The sequence below is a fragment of the Trichoplusia ni genome, chromosome 8, assembly GCF_003590095.1.
Source record: "Trichoplusia ni isolate ovarian cell line Hi5 chromosome 8, tn1, whole genome shotgun sequence".
NCBI lineage: Eukaryota > Metazoa > Arthropoda > Insecta > Lepidoptera > Noctuidae > Trichoplusia > Trichoplusia ni.
Window position 1 is genome coordinate 13779186 of NC_039485.1, and position 6000 is coordinate 13785185.

The following is a 6000-nucleotide window of genomic DNA, read 5'->3' on the forward strand; positions in this document are numbered from 1 at the left end:
ACACAAAGTTTTTCCGCACATGGTAATTAATATATGAGAAACAAGGCGAAAGCTATACATACAATTAACAGTAACCATGAAATTGCGGGAGGCATGACATGTATCGGGCAGATCAGACTGATCAAAATGCAGAGGAAACGTGGTGGTGAAGAAATTAATTGCACTCAACAATGGCCCGTTTAGCACTCCGAAGAAGAACAATTTTACATTATGGGTGTAAAAACCTTAAATCATCGCCTCCACTTGTTTTTGAGTGACTCTCATTAATGTCAGGTCGAATCTGTTACGCCGCAATTAAACCAGTACATTTTGCGCTCAATGAGGCGCTCAAACTTTACTCAGATATAAATTATAGCTGTCGACAGTTCCCCGTCTTTAAGTATTGCGAGACTCCAAACCAGATGCACTGCTTACCATAAAGTACTGTTCCCATTAATATGTAACATGTGGATGTAACTTTTCAGTGCAGTAATCACGCAAGCGAGGATAAGTATGGTTCAATTGATATGAGTTATGAAAACTTATACAATTCATATAGCATAATTAATAAAGCAGAAATATTTTGCATATCAACCGATTGATTCGTTTTCTGCTGAATATTATGTATATTTTAACCGAAGAAATGCATATTATTGTAATTGATTTTCTGACCAGTTGCGTGTATTACTGCAATTGCGCAATCCACATTTGTGAATATTAGTCGACGTAAGCTTCTAAACTAGGTGTGCCAAATTTTAAAGTCTATATTTGTTCGTGTAATTTTTATGGAAGTGTCATATTGTGGTAGTCTCATTCACGATTGTGGGAGGTGGAATTTAACGTATTTTTTTTCGATTTAATTCTCGAATGATGAAAATCTGAAGAGACTGGTTGTTGTTGGGAATACTGAAGGCAAAAGATTGTGAGTTCATCAACAGGATGGACTGATCAAGTAGAAGATTCGTGGTCCATCCATTTCTACGGTCGTAGAAAGCGGGTAGGATGGATAGAATCTGGTGGAGAAAGATTATCCAGTACAGATGAGACTCGACTGACCAAGTAACATAAAGAATAGATTCTAGAATGAGACAGAACACTCAACCCGACTCAACCACTTTTAGCCGCAAAGGTCACATGCGGTTTTTGTTCCAGAGTTAATGAAGTATAGGGTTGTCAGAACATTAGAATGTTACGTAAGTTTTGTTAGTTCATTTCTTTGATTACTAGTCCATAAATGTATATTTTATTGCAATCTATATAACAAAGATTTGGAACCTCAGTCATCACGACCTACCTAGACAAACAATAGTCGGTTCAGTCACGCATCTCTCTGACGTTTCCAATTTCCCACAGCCTCTTGAGGACAGCAGGTACAAGAAGCTATCATGTAGCGAAGTCTAACAATTGTTTATTACTCAATATTGTTCTATTTAGTAAGCTATTAACATTTTTCTCCTACATGGCTTATTTTATAAACAAGATCGCGATAGAAATTTTTGATAATTAAAAAATATACAGCCAAACCAAACAAATATTTGTTGTGGGAAATGACATCGAAATCGAAAAATATTTATTTAAAACTAGTTACGTAAGCAACCTAACTCATTAATCAATTAGTTTGAGTGATAGAGTACTGATATGATTTACTCATCATAAATCATAACGATAGGAACGACTATTAGTGGGAATATTAATAACTATTACAAACCTATTAAAACATTGAGTACAATTAATTCAATGGTTTGAAATATTGAGAGATTTGTTTTATAATATAAGTGGGGAATTTATTTAGCTGTGTTATTTAATTGGTGGCCTATTTTCCATTTATAACTCTTGTGGCTGTGGCTTATCCGTCAGTATGCATCTTTTTTGGTGAGCGATGATGTTCTTCCGCACTTATACGTTAATTGTTTATATTCTGTAAATAACACACTGTTTCAACAAAAGCTTTGTTATGAATATTATCATGATCGCTTGTCTGTTCGTCGATCTCTTTTTATATTATGTTATGAACGTACAAAATTGTTATAATTTGAGTTGTTAGTCTCTAAAAAAGATTTTTTGAGATGTTTTAAATACATATCATAACTTTGTTTCCGAAAAGTCGCGTATTAAGTTTGGAAATAGTAGCATATTCCAAAGATGGGGCACAGAAAAAATGGCCGAAGACATCAATCAATTCAGTGATAAAAGCAGACGCTGGCTCTTTTTTTGAAATTGGATGAAATCTTCTTTCGACTTCTAATGTATTCTTTTATTACACCATAGTAAGTACTCATATACTTATTGCTCAACGGAAGGTTTATCCATAACTTTGTTTTAAAGGAGGTATCGACCTATGTGTTAAGTGAATATTCACACGCTCGTAGTGCTAGTTGTTGCAACATTGTCATGCATATACTTAAGCCTGTTTTGAGAACTTCGACTTCCTCTGAGAGTTTTTAGTTCCATTCACTATACAGTTGCTAATGTACACATGTTGATATTGTTTGTTATTAAGATAATTATCATTTAATCAGTATACCATACCTATTTGATACTTAAGCGCCCCGAATTTTCATTTTTCTATTATATAAATGTATTTTAAAGGTTTGGTTGTTCAAGGATGATATGGGCAGGTAAAAAAATATAATAAGAATACGATGGCTACGAAATGCAAGAAAAAGACTCATAAACAAAGGGAGGTCTATGCCCAGTAGTCGGTTCTCAAGGCTAATGATGAAACGTAAACACATAAAATGATACAAAATACAAGAACCATCATTTATTCTCTAATTTTCAGTGCAGTTTTAGACTTGTGTTTTTACGGTTATTCTTTACTTTCATTAGGTAAATAGAGGTCAAAATCCAATAACCTTTGTTTTAAATGTTACATAAAGGCTAAGGCCAGCCACCCTCTTTTGTCGACGTGTATAGGTAGGGAACAAAACAGAAACAAAGGAAACGATAGTACGAAATGGCAGGTGTATGGCGACAGGCTGCCGACCAAGTTAACAAACGAGTAATTAACTTACAATAATATTAATTATTATAAAATATTTCGCATCTTTTGCCTAGTCTCTATCCTATTTACCTAGTCACAAACTAACCAAAGCTCATGCAAAATATTATAGATAAGTTACACCCAGACTCAGAACAAATGATCGTGCTGAATAAACAAACAACTTGTCCTTGGTGAGAATTTAACCCATCCAGTGTATAGCAGGGACACTAATCCCCAGACCAATCTGTTAGTCTACGGTTAAGTAACTCCAACTCTTCTTAACTTTCTTTAAAACACAAGTTACTAGGTAAATGAAGAAGACATATTTTAAATGCCGCCGTTCAGAAACGATTGTATATTTCTAAGTGAAGTGCTTCAATACTATTACTTGTCTATTTGTCTGTGTCTGGAGTTTACTTTACAACGATGAAGAGATCATTAAACTTAAGAGTAATTTTTGACTGAGTTACATTTGTAACTGTAATTTTATTCTTATTTCAAATATGGCTAATAATATACCTGTTGGACTTTCACATATTATCTGATCGATACAATCTATGTTATCACATGAAAGTCACTAGATCAGGTGCCACTGGTTGCATTACGAATGTTTTCTGAATATCATACAAAATATTTCCTGCACGATGATATAAGGACAAACACTCACATCCGACAGTGCAACAAATAATGATATTCCGTCACTAGAGAATACGGAATCGTGCATGCCAGTTGAACAATGATATAATCGTAGAGAAATTCGCTCACCGACAGCCGTGTGTGACAAATGATGGTCATTTGTTTTGTGACCGCTAATGGTTCTTTGCTGCTAACGTGGCGTACTTTTAATGGCGCGTTTACTATCCGTACTAAGTACAGAGTATTCACATATACATACATATACTTAGTATATTTATTTGTAATACCTACCTGTACCTGTTTGTAAGGCCGACCTACATAATCTTTTAAGACGTTCGAGTACGCAAATCGCCTTATCATTTCCGATGTGACTTTAAAGAAGTAAACGAATTGAGTATTCAAATAATGTATTTCCACGATTTTTTAAATATATAATATTTTTTATACCTACATTGATCACGCAATAATATTATATTAATCTGTCTATGCACCCCCCTTACTTATTACTTCTTGACACTTAAATTGTTGTGGAGAATGTAGCACTCGAATTACTCGAAAGTACTTCTTGCACGATTGATTTCGAAAGAAAATATTTTCCTCACGCAATGCCGCTTAACTTATGATTAAAAGTGTGATTGATATTAAATACCTTTTTAGCGACTGAGTAAATAACTTTTACGATACTGAAAACGTTGAATGAAATTCATAATTCTATTGTGCATCTAATGTTCTCAAGAACTCATTTACTGCAAATTGCTTTGCGGTTAATTGATTATAATAATCTACAATTGAAGCCAATCAATTTGAGTAGAAATCGCCTACACAGTGTTAAAGGTTAAGGTGATACAGACGGTCAAGAGCAAATCGAAATCAATTCCAAGTATCAAAATAAGTATATTTTTTTTAATCTATAAAGAGACCACCTTTGTTGCATACCTCTTTTACTTATGCCTAATCCATTGGGTATACCGTCACCTTCTAAAGAATCACTATTGCTATGAAAACGTGACAGCGCATTAGAAAGATGCATAGAGCAGAGTTTCTCTTTCATAACCGCAATAATATTATTTTAAGACTTGGTAGAGTCTGGCACAGGCATCAGCGAGACTAGGGTGAAATTTCTCGTTGTAATTTCCACATGACTTCACTTTGCACTCACTCGGCAAGGGGTTGAACTGAGAGCATAGCCATTCCCTCCCTCTAACATACAGAATCCTGGTCGCCTCTGACTCCTGCGGCTTGTGTTATGTATGTACATTATTTGTAGTTACCATTTACTTAGTAAGAATTTCCATCGCCCAGCTTTGCCCTCGTACGTCAAGTGAAGTGCTCATTTGTCTGTTCTGACACATATGCAAAGGTCGTTGAAGGTCGTCATTTTCTTTGTTCCTTGTGGAATGGACATCAAGAGTATGCACGTCTCCATGCTTATCGATGTGAAATGTTAATGGCAGTTGAATAATAATTAGTTCATTATATTACATTCTAACCAATAGATATTTTAAATAAGGATCGTCTGTCAGCAAAATATTGATACTAATTAAAAGTTGACAATATCTACTATGTATTATTTTTTTATTTATGTGTTAATAATATCATTTTACTTATTTTATCGTTGAAAGTTTCACTGATAGAGATGACACATTTTTTGTACTAATTTTAGGTGGAAATCGTCGATATTATTTCAGCAGAATACCCATCTCACAACAAAGAGTATATTGATTTCTTTCCTACAGGGGTACTGAGTATAACAGCAATATCAAAAACTCAATTTATTTCGTTGATTGAGACGTAACATGTATCAAAAGTAAAAGGAAAGCCACACAGTTGTACGTGACTGTATTGTTTCTATAAAATACAAAACAGTTCAATTACGCCTAACGGGCTATCTTTAACCTGTCGTGTACATAAAATAAGTTGTTTGCGGTGAAAATTGAACACCGCTTTTATATTACCAACCAGTTTCTAGTACAATTTCTATTAAATTGTTACCTGCAGCTCAATTTTCTTAGGAATAGCTCCAACATGCCCTAAAAATGTCATCGATGGAAATCAATATTCACAGATTTTTGCTGAGAGTTTTGTTTGTGAATTTAAATTAAGGTCGCGTGTTTTTACATCTATGTTACAATGTCATAACGAGATATAATAACCGGAGGACCGTGACTCGTTTATTACTTGATCCAAGGTTTATAAAAATCAATAGAGCCTATTTGTAAGTTGTGTATACAGGGGAACAGAAAGGAGACGGCTGAGGTCAAGTTGTTCAGTGTAGTTTCGTGCAAAGATCAAGGTGACTGCGCAGATAAAATCGCGGGCCGCGGGCGTCGCAACAAAACCTTTTTACATAGACGCTTTGTACAATGCTGTACTAAAAACTTTAAATACCCGTGAGAGTCAGA